The sequence below is a fragment of the Phaseolus vulgaris genome, chromosome 5, assembly GCF_000499845.2.
Source record: "Phaseolus vulgaris cultivar G19833 chromosome 5, P. vulgaris v2.0, whole genome shotgun sequence".
Taxonomy (NCBI): domain Eukaryota; kingdom Viridiplantae; phylum Streptophyta; class Magnoliopsida; order Fabales; family Fabaceae; genus Phaseolus; species Phaseolus vulgaris.
In genome coordinates this window covers 15,541,678-15,563,074 of record NC_023755.2, presented here as the reverse complement: position 1 = coordinate 15,563,074, position 21,397 = coordinate 15,541,678, and the positions used below count along the sequence as shown (strand labels likewise).

Here is a 21,397-nt window from a genome sequence, read left to right as displayed (position 1 = left end):
AAATCATTTATATCGATTCCTCACATATAAAATTCTTAAGGTGTTTCCTAAATATCGATTTTTCGCACATTTATAAAAATAACTTAGCTTTACAATTAGACCTTAATAACAATTAACATTTCAAGTCTATTCCTAACACTTAAATATGTTAAGTATTATTGTTTAGGTCAGAACCATAAAAATAATTTTCAATCATATTTAAGATTCTAGATCAAGAAGTAGAAGAAAAACAATAATACCAATAATCAATCAAGAACAAAATATTATATTCAGATATCACCTCAACACATAAGAGATTGAACAAATTACTCTCAAATCCACATGGTAGAATTAGCCACACATCTTCTAACACATTCTATTCTCCCAATTAGGTTAGAACTCGATGGTGTTTTCCTCTCAGTCTTCCACACAGAGAATTGTCTGGGTCGGAGAGCCGAGATTAAATTATGCATGATTGTCTCTAGAATGAGGTTCCTAATGCTCAGGGACAATTTGCTAAATCTTTCCATGAATGCTCGTAATGGTTCTCCCTTTTCTTGTCTAATGTTGAGAAGAGTTAGGGAGGTTATATCGTGTGGTGGCTAGTTGCGAATTGGGTACCAAATTTGGTTGATAAAGTTTTGAAGCTATCCACTGAATCAGGCGAAAGTTGGGTAAACCACCTAAGTGCCCCCTCTTTAAGAGAGGTAGGAAAAACCTTGCACCATATCGCCTTGTCTGTATTGTAGACATTCATATGTTCATCTGAGTCTATGGAACAATCATAGAGCTTGATGTTTACTCCCTTCCATTTAGGGGGGAGTTGTTCCATAATTTCGTCGGTGAAGGGATGTCCTTTCGGGTCATCGTCTTCCACAATTATGTGAGTTCGTTCGATATGTTGTCTAGATGCTCGTTGAGTCTGAGTCTGAACAATGAATGTCTTTTCTTGGTTCTAGGTATGTTCACTTGGAGGAGATTATTGTTCACGTGCAAACCCGTTTAATTTTTGTCTCAATTCTTCGTTTTCCTCTTTAAGGAGACATACCTGCATCTTCATTCTTTTAACAATCTTCTCTACTTCTCTGGCGTTTCTCTTCATCTGCTTTTGTAGAGTTTGTAACAGAGCCATTTGATCTTCAGAAATCCATTCATTTTTTGTAGTGTGTCTTGTTGAAACCATGATTGCTTGTAATTCTATCTTGGTCCCACGATGGACGCCAATTGTACTTGTATAGACAAAGTGGGCCTAGACAATACCTGAGTCTGACTATAACAATTGTCGTTGGTGTCCGTTGTTCTATCACTCTTTTTCTCTTCAATACTTTACTCCTTAAAACTTTAAAACTTCTTCCTCAATTTGTTGGCACTCGTTTGGGGTTGACGTGCAAAAGGTACTCCGACGATCAAGGAAGTACTTACTATTCAGAGTGTATATTAAGAACTGATAAATAAATGTTATATTGAAGATGAACACGTACTACGAAGATGTATCTAGTACAGTATATCTTGAGAATCAAAAGTTCATAACGTAAAACATGTTTGGTATGAAAATTTTAAAAAGAATTCCTAGTATGTAATGAAGTGGTCCCTTACAATATATCTTGAGAAATTAATTAAGGGCCACTGAATGTTTATTAATTTATTATTACATGGTAACAAATGCTGAGTATGTGGGAAAGCAACAACATGTGCACATGTTTCAATTTCATCTCATCGTACCTCCCCATTCAATTCACTATTACAATCTGAAGTTAAATCAAATCGTTTGCTTTACGTAGAATGCCATTGTGGGAGATTCTCTAGTGCTAGTATGAACATGGACTTGAATATATGTCAAAATATGGTAAAACCAAATTTAAATATAAGATAATACGTATATATAGATAAGAATCAAAACCATTTGAGCAAATTGCAAAACAAGAATAGTCAGTTTAGTCAAGATTATGCTTGAATTGAAAAGTAGGAATTAAATTAAATAATTGCCAACAACCAAGATTCTCTATTTCAACTTTGGTATTATTCTTACTCGTTAGTAATTGATCCTGCCGGTTGACTAGAACGCAAGAGCCTCACCTCGTCAAAGGTGTTCTTCATCTGGATCGGCTTTGCACCACGCTAGCTTCCGTCCTTCACACCTCGATTCACCTCAAGAACCTGCAAAAGACAGAGTGGCGCCGCTTTGGCCGATCGCGCTCCGACGCTCAAGTCAGTGACTGAACCACCAAAATACTAAGAGAAAAACTAAGAACTCCAGGAACCTTGCAATGTTCTCTCTCAGCGTACTCAAGTTCTCTCAAGCGTAAAGAAGTGTTCTAAACGCGCCTACCTCAGAAGTTCGTTAGAATCTCTTATATACCTGTGCACTTTCTCTCTCCTGACGGTTGCACATCTGAACACGTGGCTCGCATCCAGCTGTACACGTGTCACCATCTGGAGCGTCCTCTGCTTGAGCGTCACTTCTTACTCTTCAGGCTGTTCGACTAAGTTACCCATGCAAGGAGTAACTCGGTGTATAGCTGCCTTGGAGCGCGATCTCTTCTGTGTGGCGAGTACGGGGTGTCACCATGCACACCTTCCCTGTCGTCTCGCCGGCCGCCATCATAATCTGCTTCACTTGCTTCACCGCGCATGTCCTGGTAAGCTGTTCCCTAGCCTCAACCTCTGGCTAGCTAGGGAATGATCATCTGATAACTTCATCATTCGCACTCGTGCCCTTTGAAAGCTTTGAACAAGCTTTCCTGATCTTTCGGCGATGTCCTCCTCTCGGCGATCTCTGATCACTTGGTCGCCTGGGTTCGCATCCGGCGACTACGACACAAAGGTGGTGACCGCCGGTTTAGATCTGCTAGAGATCGGAGCACGCCAACTTAACGATTGGCGACTACACGAGCTCCCCGACCTCCTTCCCTTCTGTCAGCCAAGCGTTCCGTTCAACACGCCTATATTATCGCTTGCTGCCACGTCATCACTTCCGACTACCTGGACGGTACAGTAATTATTTTGCACTCATAATGGTTCGTGTTCTGGCCGATTATAAATATTCAGACAATTACATACTTATAAATGTAATTAAAAATAATTAAAACTATGATTCTGAAACCAAAATCAAAATCTTCTTCTTGTAGTAGAGACCGAAACGAAAAAATAAAATATTTTTTAAATTTTTCTAAGAGTTTGTAAAGTTTTGATTTTCACCAATAACTATTTCCAAATTAATTATTCAAAAATGTACTCTTAAAACTCTAAAGAAATTTGAGAATTCTGACACCATTATTTTCAAATTATCAAGTATTCTCTGAATATAATTCTTTGCCTGATAATTCTTTTTATTATAAGTTTTCTCTCTATATATAATCAATTAATGTTGTAAACATAATCAATATGTTGGATGATCAGCATGCAAGTAAATTGAAGAACTTCTATTGAATTTATCTTAAAGAAGATAATTTACTTTCTTTAAATCTTCAAAAATACATTGTGTTAATTTCTACAACAATAATGATATAATTAAATTTTATGTGACTACATATATATATATATATATATATATATATATATATATAATATGAATGATAAAAGAGATTATACACTGGTAAACGAGTTATAAATAGTCAAGTTGAAAGACATACACAACTTGTTAACTATTCATACTCAGTCACGCCACCTAATTGGACCATCCATCCCTAGCAAGAAATATTGAGACGCGTTGCATGTTTGACTATCCAAATACTTCTAACATCTTTTATATATATATATATATATATATATATATATATTTTATATATACACACACACATTGTCTATATATAAATCCCCCCACCTTCAACTTACCACTACCAATAACAAAACCAAACATAACGTTTTGGGTTGTCAGAAACTTTTTCATTATCCGAGAGATCAAGAGAAAATCAACTTCAAATTGTTTTCATGGCTCCTTCTGATGTTAGCTCCATTCACAAGCCACTGCAGCAAACGTCCGAGAATAGCACACAAAAACCTACCACGGTGACCATGTAAGTGTTTGATATATATTATTTTGAAATAGTAATTTATAATATATTATCATTAAAAAATTATTAAATAAAAATTATTTTTAGAGATAAAAATTAAATAACAACTAAATTGATTAAATTATATATTATTTTCTAAATTAAAAAAGTAATAACATTTAAAGTAATTTTTAAATTTTTAAATTAGTTTTTAAATTAGTATTTAATTAACTAACAAAATTTTAAATAAGTTAGTTAGTAGTTAAAACTTTTAAATATTAATTTTAAAATTTTATTTTAAAAAAAATTATTTTAGATATCAATAATTTGTGTAATTTTAAAGTAATATCTAATTTAGTTGACTAATTATATTTTGTTTTTAAAAATCATTTTCTTCTAATATATAACAGCTCAAAAAATATTTAGAATGAGTTAATTTATTTATAAAATTATTATCATATTTATTTTTATATCAATTTCATATTATTAAATGTCATAGTAAAATTACATTCGTACTAAATACATTCATTCTCAAAGTTCACGACACTGAAAATTAGCATCCAATTTTTATTCACTTTTCCAATAATATTGTTTCACGAATTATTATTCATTAAGTTGTATCATTTTTCATATTTGGTAGCCATGGTTAATTATATGATTAACGTGAATTAACCATATTTGTTGCATGTCTTTTTTATAAATATCAGAGAACACAGTTGTGAGAACAGTGAAACAGAACAAAATGGGATAGAAGACAGTGATTTTGGAGGACAGAGAAAAATTACACACAAGTCGGATAAAGGGACTGATCCAAAAACTTTTGTAGTGGGGAAAAAAAATGGCACAATTGAGGATAGTACTCAAATTGAAAACACTGTTTGTACCTGTGACGGTGTCATTGAAGAGGTTGCAAAAGAGAGTGATTCAGAAGATCAAGAAAAAATAACACACAATTCAGGAAAGAGGGATGATCCAAAAACAAACTCACAAGGGAAAAAAAATGACACAGTTGAAGATAATACTCAAATTGTAAACACTTCTTGTACCAGCGAAGGTGTCATTGACGGTTGCAAAAGAGAGTGATACATTGAAGAATCACTGTACCTGCGACAATGTCACTGAAGAAGTGACCGAAGAGACTAATTCGAAAAGAGAAGAAAAATAAAGACAAAACTGAAACTAAAGAAAACCGACAACCATTATGTAACAATTCTTCCACTGCAAAACGCCTCCATCATTCAGTGTCCATCATGGAAATAGAAGATGTTCAACAACTAGGCTCCAATATTTTTCTTAGTTTATATGCTTCTGGTTTCTTGTATTGTTTCATTTGCCATGGATATTTTTGTGTATTGTTGGTAGTTTAGAGAAGTTAGATTTCCCTTTCTCTCCAATAAATGAAACTTTCAATCATGGTTACTTCATATTCGAATTACAATGATTTAAAATACTTTGTTTAGTGTAAATTAAAGTACATAATTTAAAAAAGGAAATCACTTATACAACTGTCATTATTGTCATCCTTTGTTAACAACCCAATAATCATTCCCAGTCAAACAACAAGTGGCACTAAAGTTTACTATTATTAATCTATAAAAATAACAAGTGGAACTTAATTTACAATATAATCCATATAAATCACATGTTCAAACTTACATGGTGTAGTTTCTTATATATATATATATATATATATATATATATATATATATATATATATTACTACATGTAATTTTCTTCCGTACAATAAATATTTAATTTATTTTTAAAATTAATATTAATAATTTATGAATGATTGGTAAAATAATATTTTCTTAGAATCTTGCAGCCATTCCATTTCCAATATGGCATGTCGTTGGTCATGACCAGCATCACAAACAGAAAAGCAGCAGGGAAGGATGGTTAACTAGAGAGAAACAAAACGAGAAAGAGCAAAAGAGAAAAAAAAAAAAAGGAGAGAGAGAGAGAGAAAAAAGATGTATTATATATTCTTCCGAATGAAAACTTAAATATTACAAAGAGAAAAACAAAGACAACGAGAATATAAAGACAGAAAATAGAAAAACAGAAAACGCACTAAGAGCTATTGGAAGGTGCTTATAGCGAATTAAGCAGTGCAAAATCTGAACTAAAGATTAGTTTTGTGATGGTTATGGAGCCCCTCAAGCTAAGAATAGATATCCAACATTCTAACTTGAAGTACAAAGAGTGAAACGTTGATGGAGGTAGAACTTTAATTTGAATACAATTAATTTATATGTTTCGTGGGTTCGAAAGATTTGATTGGATGCAATTTATATGTACTGCACAAAATTTACTTTTATATACGAATTATTACATTTACATATGTAAATTCTTGTATATTATTATTATCATTATACTATTAATGTACCGTCCCGTATCCGGGCGTTGACAAAGTCAAGGTCAAAGTCAACGCTTGGAGTCAAAGTCAACACAAGGCGTCGCCTAGGTGAAGAGACGCCAAGTGCCAGCGTCGCCAAGAGGAAGCGCCAAGGCAAGGCGTCGCCTAGGCGAAGGCGTCGCCCAACCAGGGCGTCACCAGGATCAAATATCATTAAGTCGAGGCAATCATAGTGCGGCTCCCCAATACCCATGGGTAGGAAAGACCATGGAGGGAGCGACGCCGTGGGAAGGCCTCAGGTCCCGATAATCCGGGGTAGTGATAAAGAGAAGGAAAAGATGGCTTCAAGGTCATAGTGATAGCACCAGTGTAGGGCAGCCCGACTCGTGAAGTACCCCTGCCGCCCCAGAGACGCCTTTGATAGCACCAGTGTCGGGCGGTAGAGCATATCGCTTCTGAGGGAGAGGTGTGCGTGAAGCGCACCAGCGTCATACCCTCGCGCCCGAGGGGACCGACGCGAGCTCAACCCGCCAGGGTCAATGAGACCACGACGGGAAGGAAGAAACCAGATGGGAGACGCCCCTACGAGGCCAGAAAGCCCCAGCCCCGGGGTCCAGCGGGAGGCGATCGCCCGGCCAGAGAAAGAACGAGGCCGGCGAGATACAATTTTGTGGTGGAGTTGAAGGACCTGATGGCCGTGCCTAACATAGCTGAGAGATTGAGGCGACCGGCGAAGTCCGATAAGGTGTTGGGGCCTCGGAAAGACTCTTGGTGTGAGTTCCACGAGGCTTTCGGTCACCACATTGATAACTGCCTGTCGTTGGGTTACCAGCTGGATGAGCTGGTGAGAACCGGGTTTTTGAAGGATTATGTCGCGGAGCCCACAACGACCGCCACCTTGCCGCCGCCCGCGGAAGAACAAGCACACGAGACGCCGGTTCTCGGCGAGGTCCATACCATAGCTGGAGGATTTTCCGGCGGAGGACCCACCGCCTCCCAGCGAAAGAAATACGCGAGGGGGGTCAACTCGATCGAAGAAAGAATCTCGGGTGCGTCGTGGGAGTCGGACCTCGTATTCACGAGAGGGGATCTCCGAGACGTGGTGCCGCACGACAATGACCCCGTGGTCATTTCAGTTGTCACAGCGGGGAGAAAGGTGCACAGAGTTCTTGTCGACCAGGGAAGTTCAGCAGACATCATGTTCTGGTTGACATTCAATAACTTGCGGTTATCCCCCGACCTTTTGAGGCCCTACACAAGGTGCCTGTATGGGTTTGCGGACAACCAGGTGGAAGTCCGAGGCTACCTGGAGTTGAGGACTACGTTCACGGACGGAGAGGCCTCGCGTACCGAAAGTATCCGGTACTTGGTCGTGAACGCCAACTCCGCTTACAACATCTTGTTGGGCAGGCCGGCGTTGAACTGGTTGAACGCAGTGGCCTCCACATGCCATATGAAGATGAAGCTGCCGGACCTCAGTGGCAAGGTGATAGTCATCAAGTCAGATCAGGAGGAGGCAAGGAAATGCTATGAGAACAGCCTGAAAACGAAGAGAGGCGTGTTCATGGTGTACGAGCGTCTGCCGTGTGCAGACACGACGATGACTGAGACGACGCCCGCGGCGTCGACGCCTAACAAGGCCATACCCGCGAGGGCGACGCCAGAAACAGATGCACCCATGGAGGAAGGCCCTGGCGACGCGGTGCCCGTGGAAGAGGCGGCGCCCGTCGAGGATGATAGCAGGGAACAATCGGCGGCTAACGTCGTGGAGAGGGAGATTGGCGGAAAAACGTTTAAGTTGGGAAGTTTGCTGAGCCCAGAAGAACAGGAAGGAGTGGCAGAAGTGATTTCGCGCCACCTGGATGCCTTCGCATGGTCCGCCTCGGACATGCCCGGTATCGACCCTGATTTCCTGTGTCATCACCTCAGCATGGACGCCGCGGTCCGCCCAGTGCGCCAAAGAAGGAGAAAGTTTAACGAGGAGAGACAGCAGGTGGTAAAGGATGAAACGCAGAAGCTTTTGAGTGCTGGCCACATCAGGGAGATTCAATACCCCGAGTGGCTGGCCAATGTCGTCTTGGTGAAAAAGGCGAATGGGAAGTGGAGGATGCGCGTGGACTTCACGGACTTGAATAAGGCGTGCCCGAAAGACTCGTACCCACTGCCCAGCATCGACCCGTTGGTGGATAGCGCATCCGGCAGCAAAGTGCTGAGCTTCCTGGACGCATTCTCAGGGTACAACCAGATCAAGATGCACCCGAGAGATGAGAGTAAAACTTCATTCATGACTGAGACTTGCAGTTACTGTTATAAGGTGATGCCTTTTGGGCTGAAGAACGCGGGCGCCACATACCAAAGGTTAATGGACAAGGTCCTGGCGCCCATGCTAGGGAGGAATGTGTACGCCTACGTAGATGACATGGTGGTGGCGTCGCAGGATAGGGCACAACACATGGCAGACCTGGAGGAGTTGTTCGTCACAATATCCAAGTACCGCCTCAAGTTAAACCCTGAGAAGTGTGTCTTCGGGGTAGAGGCCGGTAAGTTCTTGGGTTTTATGCTCACAGAGAGGGGGATAGAAGCGAACCCCGACAAATGCACAGCGATTATCGCCATGCAAAGCCCGACGTCGGTAAAGGAAGTGCAGCAGCTGACAGGGCGGATGGCGGCACTCTCAAGGTTTGTTTCCGCCGGGGGAGAGAAGGGGCACCTATATTTCCAGTGCCTCAAGAGAAATAGTCGCTTTGCATGGACTGACGAATGCGAAGCGGCTTTCATTAAGTTAAAGGAGTACCTGGCGACGCCACCGGTCCTCTGCAAACCGGTAACAGGCGTGCCCCTCCGGCTATATTTTACGGTAACAGAGCGGGCTATCAGCTCTGTGTTAGTCCAGGAGCAGGACTAGAGTCAAAAGCCCATCTACTTCGTGAGCAAGGCATTACAAGGCGCTGAGACGAGATACCAAGCGCTGGAGAAGGCAGCGTTAGCGGTGGTGTTTTCAGCCAGGAGGCTCCATCATTACTTCCACAGCTTTACGGTGGTAGTGTTGACAAACCTCCCTATACAGAAGGTGCTGCAGAAGCCTGACGTGGCGGGAAGAATGGTGCGCTGGGCGGTGGAGCTGTCAGAATTCGACATTCAGTATGAGCCTAGAGGATCCATCAAAGGGCAAGTGTACGCAGATTTTATAGCGGAACTCTCGCCGGAGGTGAGCAAGAGGTGGAAGTGGGCTCGCAGTGGTTGCTCTCGGTTGATGGCTCTTCCAACCAACAAGGGAGTGGTGCGGGAATAGTCTTGGAGGGACCCAACGACGTACTGATTGAGCAAGCTCTGCGCTTCGCCTTCAAGGCAAGTAACAATCAGGCGGAATACGAAGCCCTGATAGCAGGAATGCTCTTGGCCAAGGAGATGGGCGCGCAGAACCTCCTGGTGAAGAGCGATTCTCAGCTGATTACGGGGCAGGTGTCGGGTGAGTTCCAGGCGAAGGACCCACAGATGGCGGCGTACCAAAGATACGTCCAACTATTGAAGGGAGCATTTAACGCTCTTGAGCTGATACATGTCCCAAGGGAGCAGAATGCCAGAGCCGACCTGCTTGCCAAGCTGGCCAGCTCAGGCAAGGGGGGTAGGCAGAGGACAGTGATCCAGGAGACGCTCAAAGCTCCGCGTAAATTCGTGGAAGATAACAGGGTGAATGTCCTCCAGATCTGTACATCAAGAGAGAGTCCAAGGAATCATCGCTCTCTGACCCAAGATACGCTGAAGACGCCCCGCATCAGCACGTACACGGACATGCCTGAAGAAGGAAGGCAGATGCAGGTATGTGTTCTAGCCGAGGGAGACACCTGGATGACGCCGTACAAACGGTACCTGGCGGATGGGACTCTCCCAGTAGAGCCGGAAGAGGGTAAGAAGGTCAAAAGAAATGCCGCAAGATATACTCTGGTGGATGGAGTGTTGTTCAGGCACGGGTTCACTCACCCGATCCAAACGTGTGTAAGTGGCGACGAGTGTACCAGGATAATGGCGGAGCTCCACGAAGGCATTTGCGGGAGCCACGTAGGGGGAAGGTCCTTAGCCTCCAAGGTAATACGCGCAGGGTTCTTCTGGCCAACAGTAAAAGAGGACTGCGCGCGACACGCCCAGCGCTGCAGGCAATGCCAAAAGCACGCTGACTGGCACAAGGCGCCGCTAGAAGAACTGCGATCCATATATAGCCCGTGGCCTTTCCATACATGGGGAATCGACATCCTGGGGCCGTTCCCACTGGCGATAAGGCAAATGAAGTATTTGATCGTTGCCATCGAGTACTTCACCAAGTGGATAGAGGCAGAGCCCGTGGCACAGATTGCTGCGCACAAGGTGCAACACTTTGTGTGGAAGAACATTGTGTGCCGCTTTGGCGTACCTAGGCACTTGATATCCGATAACGGGACCCAGTTTGCCAGTCAGCAGTTGAGAAATCTGTGCGCTGAGTTAGGCATCAAGCAAGTGTTCGCGTCAGTCGAACACCCCCAGACCAACGGGCAAGTGGAGTCAGCAAACAGAGTGTTGCTGAGGGGGTTAAAGAGAAGGTTAGAGAAGGCCAAAGGGGCGTGGGCGGAGGAAGTTCCAAGGATCGTATGGGCATACCACACCACGCCCCAATCTTCTACCATGGAGACGCCTTTCAGTTTGGTGTACGGCTCGGACGCGATGATTCCGGTAGAAATACATGAAAGCTCACCACGTTTTCAAAACTTCGTGGTGGAGGAATCCAACGAAGAAAGGCGGGTAAACCTGGATCTACTAGACGAAGCCAGGGAAGAAGCCAGAATAAAAGCTGAAGCGGTGAAAAGAAGAGTAGAGCGGCAATATAGCTCTAAGGTAAAGCCGCGACAGTTTCAGATTGGCGACCTAGTTATGAGGAAAGCCCACCCATACGAGCTGGAGAATAAGTTGTCTCCCAAGTGGACCGGACCCTTCAGAGTTACCGAGGCTAAGGGCAACGGTTCATACAGCCTGGAGACCTTGGATGGAGGTCCCATCCCGCGCAGTTGGAATGCAGCCAACCTGAAGTTTTATTTTAGTTGACTTATGTAAAGCAGCTATGTAACAGTCTTGATAAAGGAGACGCTCTTTTTCCCCTTCCGGGGTTTTTTAATGAGGTCACCCAAATAAAAGAAAAAACAAGTTTGAGAAAAAGTCGTGCCTTGGTTTTCAGTCTTTATCTTTCTCCGTTTGAAGTAGTGCGAGGCGTCGCTAGTAAAAGGGGCGTCGCCAAGGAAGAAGGCGTCGCCAAGAAAGAAGGTGTCGCCAAGAAAGAAGGCGTCGCCAAGAAAGAAGGCGTCGCCAAGAAAGAAGGCGTCGCCAAGAGAGAAGGCGTCGCCCAGAAGAAAGGCGTCGCCAAGAAGAAAGGTGTCGCTTGAGCGCAGACGCCGGTAAGGAACATGACGGAGGAAAAGCGCACAATATATGAGACGTATGCAAAGTAAAGCGGCGTTGCAAAAACCCAGTATGGTATAGTAAAGTTGATGTTACAAGCAGTGTTCGATACAAATAGGAGTAATGCGAATAGGGAAAACATTACAACTCATGCAAAACACGAAAATAACCACTCTTCAGTGGCCATCGGAGTCAGCACGGGAAGAAGACGAAGCCCCGCTCCCAGTCCGCAGAGCTCGGGTAAGTCGCGTCCTCCGCTCTTGGTTTATTTTCGATCCTGCACCAAGGAAGATGAACGTGTCAGAGACACCATGAGGCAAAACACACCCAGATAGAGAACGATAAAGGCAGAAGTTTCTAGGGCAGTAACTCATACCTATATACTTTTCGAGAGTTCCAGCGTTGAACTCCAAACTGATCAAGGTGGCGGAGTCAAAACCTCCCGCCTCAGCGAGAATCGGGCAAACCACCTGGTCATTTGGGGCAAGCTTCTTGAAGGGTTTGGATTTGAGGGCCCTCGACTCCCTCACCCAGTACAGTGGAAAACCATCCAGGGCGGAGGGAACGGGATCAGAACAGCAGACCTTGAAGAACCGGCCTTTCCACCCAGTAAAGGAGGTCTGGAAAGGGGTCAGGAGAACTCGGCCAGGAACGTTACTGAGAGTTACCCAGAGGTTGTGCCTTTGCCTCTTCACCTCAAAGAAGTGAAGAAAGAGGTCAACCGAGGGTGCACAACCCAGAAACCCGAAAAGGATGTCAAAGGCTTTGACAAAAGCCCAACTGTTGGGGTATAACTGGGCCGGAGCGGCATTGATCTCCGTCAGCAGTTCCTTCTCAAACCTGGAGAAGGGCAGGCGCACGCCGATGGTTTTGAAAACCACCTGATAGAAGTAAAAGAAGGGGACCCCGTCCTTGGCCCGTTCATCTCCGCATACTGGCTCCCCTAGAGTGCAAGGAAGCACAGCAATGTCGTCTTCATGCCTCCTCGCGAAGGCACGGTGATTATAGGAGCATGAATCCCCTTTGTGTTTCGTTATGGCCCTGGTGGAGAGTAAGCAGGAGCATTCGTCAAGGAGCTCCCTCGAAGCCCAAGGATACAGGTCCTTGGGGTTGACCCTGGGGGGAGTAGCACGAGAAGACATTCTTGAACAGAATCAGGGAGGTTTGAAGTTTTGGCAAGGGTAAAACGCTGGTGGGAACAAACACTGGAAGAACTCTTCGCGAGAGGAGAAAGGGTGCAGGTAGGTTACGAAAGGCGCAGAAATGATGAGGGCAGTTTCAAAGTTTTGAAGAATTAAATATTGCGGTTAGAGCGCCAAACGACGCAAATGGAAGTATTGCAGTTAGAGCGCTCAACGACGCGAATGGATGCACCGCACGATCGAGCCACGTGGCAGAAGATGGAAGGATGGCCCTGGCACCACTGGTTAAACACAGAAAACGTCGTATCGACAGAATGCCCAATGGTACGATGCGCCGTCGAAAGTGGGTCAGGGGCACAGTAGGAGTCAGGACTAAGTCGAATGACTGAACGTCCCATCAGCCATACAAGAAGCGCCACGTGGATGGCACAGGCGAAACCTTGATCTCTTCGCTGTCCTTAGGCGTCGACCAGGGCCAAGGTCAAAGTCAATGCCAAGGTAAAGACGACGCCCAAGGCGACGCCAGCATGAGACGCCCGAGGCGTCGCCAGGAAAGACGCAAAGGGCGACGCCAGCATGAGACGTTGCGGGCATCGCCAACCCAAATATCAGCAGTGCCGCCTCCCCGATACCCACAGGTAGGAAAGACTGTGGAGGGAGACGAAATCGAAGAAAGCAAAGCTAGTTAGCGGCGTCGCCTCCCCGATACCCACAGGTAGGAAAGACTGTGGAGGGAGACGAGATCGCCAAACGCCAGCGAATCACTGGCAGGGTTGTTCCCCGATACCCATGGGAAGGAAAGACCATGGAGGGAACGACCCCCCTCCCCCCAGAGCACTCGGCGTTTTAGACACCCGGGGACGATACGGCGCTGCTGTAGCAGGCCTCTCCTTAGGCGTGGGCGCCGGGCACTAAGAATCAAGGGACGGATCACTTTGGTGTTAGAGACACCCCGTGGACGATACGGCCCCGTTAAGCAAGCCTCTCCATGGGCGTGGGCATCGATGCGTGACCTTCCCCGGACATACAAGGTCGCCCAACGCAATAAAAGAAACGGGCATAGTACAGGCAAACGACCGAAGCACGTGAAGGCAAAGAATGAGAGTAAGATCGCGCAGGCATAATTCTATATCGCGATGGCACGAAAGTAATCATACAAAAACCCAGAGTTGTAACAAGAGTGCAGACGATTCAAAGAATTACAAGTTTATCAAAGAAGGTTAAAACAAGTGTAAAGGAATGAACTGATGATCGAGGGTGGCGGTTCAATCGTCCATCTCCAGGGGCACGACTTTTCCATCAACAATGTGGTGAGTAGAATCGTAGTTGGAAATGTCGATCCCCGGATTCATGCAGGCAGCTTGGGCCAGAGCCTCCTGGAATCCCTCCTCGAAAGTGCCCGCCATTTCCTGGATGAGGGTCTTTTTGTCCTTCTCTAGCTCCTCAATGGTGGCGTCCCCAAAAGCTACCTGCTTCTCCAAAGCCTCCTTCTCCACGCGGAGTCGGCTGACCTCGACTTGCAGTTTGTCGTAGTCAGCCTGGAGAAGGCCCATAGCTTTGGCTTGGGTAGCCATTTCCCCTTCCATCCGCTCCATTGCGTCAGTTTGCTCACAGCAGCGGGCCTTCAAGTCTTTTTGAACTTCTTCGTAAGCTTCGACTATGTCTTGAAGGCTCGTTACCTGAACTTTGAGGGCGACTTCCCGAGCGTAGAAGTCGGACTGGAGTTCCACCGCCCCTAGCAGTTGTTCCTCAGCCTCTGCTTCAGGGTGGTTTGGTAAGTCTCGTTTTGGCGTCCCAGAGTTTTCTTTTCCTCCTCCAGGGCAGCTACCCTTGTTTCCAAGGCATGGAGGGTTTGAGCTTGCAGAGCAGCGTTTCTGGCCTGGGCGCGCCATTCAAGGGCCACCGCCAAGAAGGCCCCAAATTAGAAAGGCATGCCCTCCTTCCTGTCGATGCCCTCTGGCATTGTTCCACCACTGAAGCCCCTCATCAGATGCATGATTGGAGGAGGGATGGCGATAAAATCGGGGGCGGCAGCGACGGGGGCAGGAGAAGCAGAGACCACTGCCGGTGGAGGGGGTGGAGCAGACTCGGCGCCTTCACCTATATCCTCTTGGACGGTTGTGGGGGGAAGGGAAGTAGCGCTGGGAGGGTTGTCCCTGAAAGAATCCTCTCCCTGGGGCGACGCCGCCGGTAGGAGGGGAACCCTTGCAGATTTCCTCCTCTTGAAGGGTGCCACGCCATCCGAGTCCTCATCGTCGGATATGATCTCCAAGACCCGTTTCCCTTTGTCGAGGGGGGTTGGGGCCGGTGATGAGGCCACGACAAGAGGAACGGCGGCGATGGGCGGAGGAGAGCCAGGAGTCTGAAGCGCATCAGGGCTAGGTGGGGACGGTGAAGATGAGCCTAATGGAGCTTCAGTAGGGGTCGGTGGTGGCAGAGGCAGGGTCGATGGGGGGTTCGGGTCAGCAGCAGGGACAGAGGAGGCGCCCGCTTTGGCTGCACGAGCGTCCTTTATCGCCTTCGCCAGCATCATCCTTTTGGAGGCGCCCATCACCGATCCTACATTCAGATAAACCAAGCAGCAGAAGTCAAAGCCAAAGCAATTGTGCAAAATCACAAAACGCGTAGAAACGTGAAACGCGAATCACATGGCACAATGGAAAACAAGTGAAAGAAGCCAGAGAAACAAACATATAGTAGCAAGGCACAGATAACAAAAGATGGAAAGGGAAGGGTCTCCCTACCAAAATATGTGGTCAAGGCGTGAGCATTGTATTCGCTCGCGATGAGCTTCAACGTATCAAAGACGATCCCCAGGCCAACCAAGGCCTTGCATACCACCCTGTCAGCAGGGGATAGTTCATCCAAGGTTTTGGCCCTGAGCAGCTTAGGGTGCTCCGTCCAGTACAAGGGAAAGTCGTCTAGGGCTGTGGGGTCGTGCTTGGCGCAGCACAGCCTAAAGAATTTTCCTTTCCAGTTTTTGTAGGAGTTCTGGAAGAGGGTGAGAAGGATCCTACCCGCGATCCCTGAGAAGCTTACCCAGAAGCTCTTCCCCTATTTCTTCACTTCGAAGAAATGCAAAAAGACATCCACGGAGGGAAGGATGCCCAGGTACCCGCAGAGGATTTGAAAACCCCTTACAAATGCCCAGCTGTTGGGGTGGAGTTGGGCGGGGGCGGTGTTAATCTCGGTGAGGAGTTCCCTCTCAAAGGGCGTGAATGGGAGGCGCACCCCGACGCGTTTGAACACCGTCTGGTACATAAAGAAGAAGGGACTCCCCTTTCTAGGCCTGTCATCCACACACACAGGTTCCCTCGGTCGGCCGGGACGAACGGAGATATGCACGTCATGAGTGCGGCAGAAAGCATTGAAGTTATACAAGTGGGGATCCCCACGATGATTCTCCAGGTCCTGAAAGGATGTCAGGCTGGTGCACTCGTTCAAAAGTTCGTCGGGGGCCCATGTATAGAAGGCTTTATAATTGGACTTTGGGGTCCTGGGGGGAGAACCAGACTGGGAGTTCGGGCGCGTCATGGTGTGAATAAATAGCTGGAGAAAGAAGAAGGAAAAAGGTTTTTAACAAAGTGATGCCAAGACAGAAAAGGGGGTAAAACCCCAGGAAATACCACCCACACAAGAAAACCTAGAAGGAAGGAGAAGGGAACAGAGAAGAAAGGAGAAGCGGAAGAACGCAGTAGTGCATAAATGTAAACAGTCCCAGGCAGTTCAATAAACCATGCAATGCGATGAAAGAGAAGAATCGGGATATGCAAAAATCATACCTTTGCTGCCGAAGTAAGGGAGGAAGGAGAGCACGAAGGAAAGAGCGAGAGTTGCAGGGAAAGGGTTTGAGGACGGTGAACAGTGCGGAGATGCAGAGAGAATGGATGTAACAGTGGTGTGAGCGCGGGGTTTGGGGTAACTTGAACGTTACATTTGCAACCCAAGAGGCGCTAACCAGGAGTCGTGCGATCGTGCTGCGTGTCAAAGGATTAAGTGCCCCAGGGGAGCGCAAGAGACTCCAGAGGCTGGCCGTGTGATGAGCCACGTGGCGCACGATTAAGCGTAGCCCCAAAAGGTGTTATTTTCCCCGCTTCAAAGGATGTCCAATCAGCCATTAAGAACACCCCTATGGTTCAGAGAGTGTCACGTCAGTAATTCGACACAAGGCGTCCCGTATCCGGGCGTTGACAAAGTCAAGGTCAAAGTCAACGCCTGGAGTCAAAGTCAACACAAGGCGTCGCCTAGGTGAAGAGACGCCAAGTGCCAGCGTCGCCAAGAGGAAGCGTCGCCAAGGCAAGGCGTCGCCTAGGCGAAGGCGTCGCCCATCCAGGGCGTCGCCAGGATCAAATATCATTAAGTCGAGGCAATCACAGTGCGGCTCCCCGATACCCATGGGTAGGAAAGACCATGGAGGGAGCGACGCCGTGGGAAGGCCTCAGGTCCCGATAATCCGAGGTAGTGATAAAGAGAAGGAAAAGGTGGCTTCAAGGCCATAGTGATAGCACCAGTGTAGGGCAGCCCGACTCGTGAAGTACCCCTGCCACCCCAGAGACGCCTTTGGGACGGATACGACTCAAGGGGAGGGTCACGCCTAGGGTAGCCGGGTGCAGGGTACGAGAGGAAGGCAGATACGCTCTCAAAGTGAGTGACTAGATGATTGGGGGCATGAGTTGGCACCCAAAAAAGTCACCCCTTGCGCAGTAGCACTCAAAAGCAGGAGGACTCACACGTAGAAACGTCCCCAGATTGGCAGAAACGTCCCCAGGTGGCGTCATGGCGCTGTGAGGCCTTCCACGTGTACGACAGCCAGGTCAGAATAGAAACACCATTTAGTCAGGTACCAGGTAATTAAAGTCATTTAACACAGTTTCTGTTTCGAGCGTTTCAGGTACTATAAAGGCTCCCAAGCGTTTCAACGTCTTAAATGCGCTACGTTTCCAAATTAGACGCGCTAATGGAGTGCGTTACGTTTTATGATTAAAAGCGCTTTAAGGCGCTTTAAATGCTTGGGTAGTTTAAATAGCGCTGAGAATGTTGGAAACGGGGTTCGAACTTCTGGCAAATTTCCCAGAAACTCTCTAGTTGCTTACTCGAGCCTTGAGGTTACGCACAAGGGACTAGGGAAAGATTTTTGCTAGAAGGAGAAATAAACACTAGACACAGTTTCCTTTTTACCACCTTCAGAGTGCCATACGCGGTGCTCCGATACGGAGGTGCATAGTTTTTGGTGTTTCTTGCTGGCTGACTTGAGCGTCGGAGTGCAAACGGCCGCTAGGGCGCCCTTTTGTCCTTCTTTGCAGGATTACACAGGTAACCAGTGGGAAGGAGTCCCTAGCTGACGGTTGAGGCCGCGCACGAAGACGTCCCAGGTCAACTGGACGGAACAACTAATATTATTAATATTATTATTATTATTATTGTTCCTGCCGGTTGACTCGAAACGCCTTCGTACACCTACGGTACTCTTACGTCCAGAGTCCTTGCGTTCGCCTGTGCCTTCCCTGTGATGAACACCTGAAACACAAAGACAAAGGGCGCCCTAGCGGCCGTTTGCACTCCGACGCTCAAGTCAGTACTAGGGCTAGGAAACACTGAAACTGTGTACTCTTGCTCTTGTGTGTGTGTGTAACGGCGCAAGAGAGTTCTCTCTTGCCAAGTTTGTTAACTTACTATTTATAGACTGAAACTAGGGTTTCCTGTTTACCTGAAATGGGCCTTTCTGATGGGCGGGCCCAGCACTGTTGTTATCTTACTCTTAGGATAACCTAGCACGTGGGGTCCCTAACTGGAGTGCAACCTCTGACAGGATGACCACTTGGATGCCTCCTCGTGCACCTGATTTTTGGGATCACCCACCTCTGGGAGTGCCCTAGCTGTTCACGTGCCATGCATGCTGCTCGCCCCTGAACGTGACCCTTGCAGGCCATATCCTTCCAGTGGCTCTTATACTTTGTGTCACGCCTGAACGCATCGTCCACTCTACACACATGGGCACTCGTGATCTAGGCTTCTCCCTTACTGATAACTGGTGTGTGATTTGGGATCCACTTCTCGTGGCCCATCTCTACTGTTTGGATCTCCGATGCCCGACCTCTCCACACTGTTTAGTGGCAAGTCGGTACATCCTGATAATCGATGCCTGGCCTTGGCTTCGCTCAAAGGCGCGGAGGATTTATCCGGCGAACTATTTCGTTTCACCTTGGCACTTTCACTTATGAGGGGAGGTGTTCTCTCACGAACCTTCCTCTCTACTCGTAAGGCTTCTAGCGCAAGGGAAATTTATTCTTAACTGACCTCAACTTCACTCAAGGGCAAAGAGGATTTAACTGATATTTATTAACTGACCTCAGCTTCGCTCGAGGGCGAGGAGGATTTAACTTATAACTATTACGTTTAACCTTAGCGCTTTCACTCGAGAGGGGAGGTGTTCTCTGCTAACCTACCTCTCCGCCTACGAGGCTTCTAACGAGAGGAAAATGATTGCTTGACTGACCTCGGCTTCGATCGAGGGTGAGAAGGATTTAACTGATAACTGAACTCAGTTTCGCTTGAGGGCGAGGAGGATTTAACTGGCGAAATATTTCGTTCAACCTTGGCGCTTTCACTCGAGAGGGGAGTTGTTCTCTCACGAACCTACCTCTCCACTCACAAGACCCCTAACGCAAGGAAAACAAGTTCTTAACTGAATTGTACATAACTTGAGAAAATATTTCAATCGTAATTATTTGGGGACCTCATTAAAAAACCCTTGTAAGGGAAAAAGAGTGTCCTCTAATGCCACGTACAATATTCCTGTTTAACTGAAATAAACTTGTAGTCGGCTATGTTCCGTGTGTGAGGAACTGAGCCCTGCTTCAACGCCTAAACATGCATGCTTCGTCCCCAAAGATCTTTGTTTTCCTGAGGGAATTGGTCCACACGGGGGGGAGCGGGTGCGATCTTGGTACCTGGTGTTTCTTCCCAGGCTCTTAGCATACTCTGCTACCCCTTTATGTAAGACCTTGAAACTGACCCTGTCTTTGTTCGGGGGCCGAACTGATCGCCTAGTCGATCATCACTGGTTATCCCGGTTCTGGACTCTACGGTCTTCTCAACCGGGGTTTGCGCCGTTTGACCAGGAATGTTGCTTGAGTTGGAGACTCTCTCTCCAATCTCTCTTTCCCCTGAGTTGCCAAACAGATCAAATTTGGCCCTAAGCGCCCGGTTTTTAACTCGTACTGATATCTGATACCGGGGCTAGCTGTTCATACTTGAGGAGGGGGTGCCCCGAAGGAATCCCTTAACCCCTGATCAAGGACTAAGCGCCCGGTTTTTAACTCGTACTGATATCTGATACCGGGGTTAGCTGTTCATACTTGAGGAGGGGGTGCCCCGAAGGAAACCCTTAACCCCTGATCAAGGACTAAGCGCCCGGTTTTTAACTCATACTAGACATACCTGGTATCTTGACCTCCGCTTGATTATCTGGTGGCGACGCCTTGTGCTAGCGACGCCTTGTTCTAGTGACACCTTGTCTCGACATCGTTATCTCGGCGACACCTTGCCTTAGCGACGCCTTAGCTTGGCGACGCTTTATCTTGGCAGCGCCTTACATTGGCATCGCCTCATCTGGGTGACGCCTCTTCTTCGTGACGACTGGATTTGGCGACGACTCATCTTGGCGACGCCTCACCTTTTCGTTTTTGTTTCTTTAACCTTTGATCTTACATTCGAATGAGAGAAAAACTAGGCCAACAATATCTTAAACTTCTCTTTTCTTTATTTGGGGTGACCTCATTAAAAAACCCCCGGGAGGGAAAAAGAGTGTCCCCTTTACAAACTTTAACTGGAATAACATCAACTGAAATAAAACTTTGCATTCGCCGCACTCCAGCCACGTGGGATGGGGCCCTCTTCTACAGTCTCTAGCTCATGCGAACCATTCCCTTTGGCCTTGGTTATCCTGAACGGTCCAGTCCACTCGGGGGGCAACATGTTTTCTAATTCGTGGGGGTGGGCCTTCCTCTTGACCAGATCACCGACCTGGAACTGTCGTAGTTTCACCTTGGAGCTGTACTGACGCTTCGCCCTTCTTCCCACGGCCTCAGCCTTGATTTTCGCTTCTTTTATGGCCTTATCTATCAGGTTCATGTTCACCTTCCTTTCTTCGTCGGACTCTTCCGCCATGAAACCCAGGAGACGGGGCGAACCCTCGTGGATCCCCACTGGGATTATGGTGTCCGATCCACACATCAAGCTGAAAGGTGTCTCCATGGTAGAGGATTGAGGCGTGGCGGGGTAAGCCCGTACGATCCTTGGTGCTTCATCTGCGGACGAGGCCTTTCCGTGTGCTCCTTCTATCGGCGAGGCCTCGCCGTCTTTTCCTGCTGTATGTGCGCCTTCCATAGGCGTCGCCCCTAAGGTGACTTCGACTGGTGTGAACTCTGCGGGCGCCACCCCATCCCATGATTCTAATTCTGTAGGTGAATCTGAGACAGGCGGTCGCTCAATCACCATAA

The 21,397-nt window shown here is 47.0% G+C and overlaps 1 long non-coding RNA gene across 1 annotated transcript; it reads left to right on the top strand.

The window, feature by feature from the left end:
- The first annotated feature begins 3,814 nt into the window (after window positions 1–3,814).
- Window positions 3,815–5,395, top strand: LOC137835211 (uncharacterized). The gene is made up of 2 exons (XR_011085038.1): window positions 3,815–3,995; window positions 4,679–5,395. It is a non-coding gene; the product is annotated as an uncharacterized lncRNA (long non-coding RNA).
- Window positions 5,396–21,397: the final 16,002 nt, after the last annotated feature.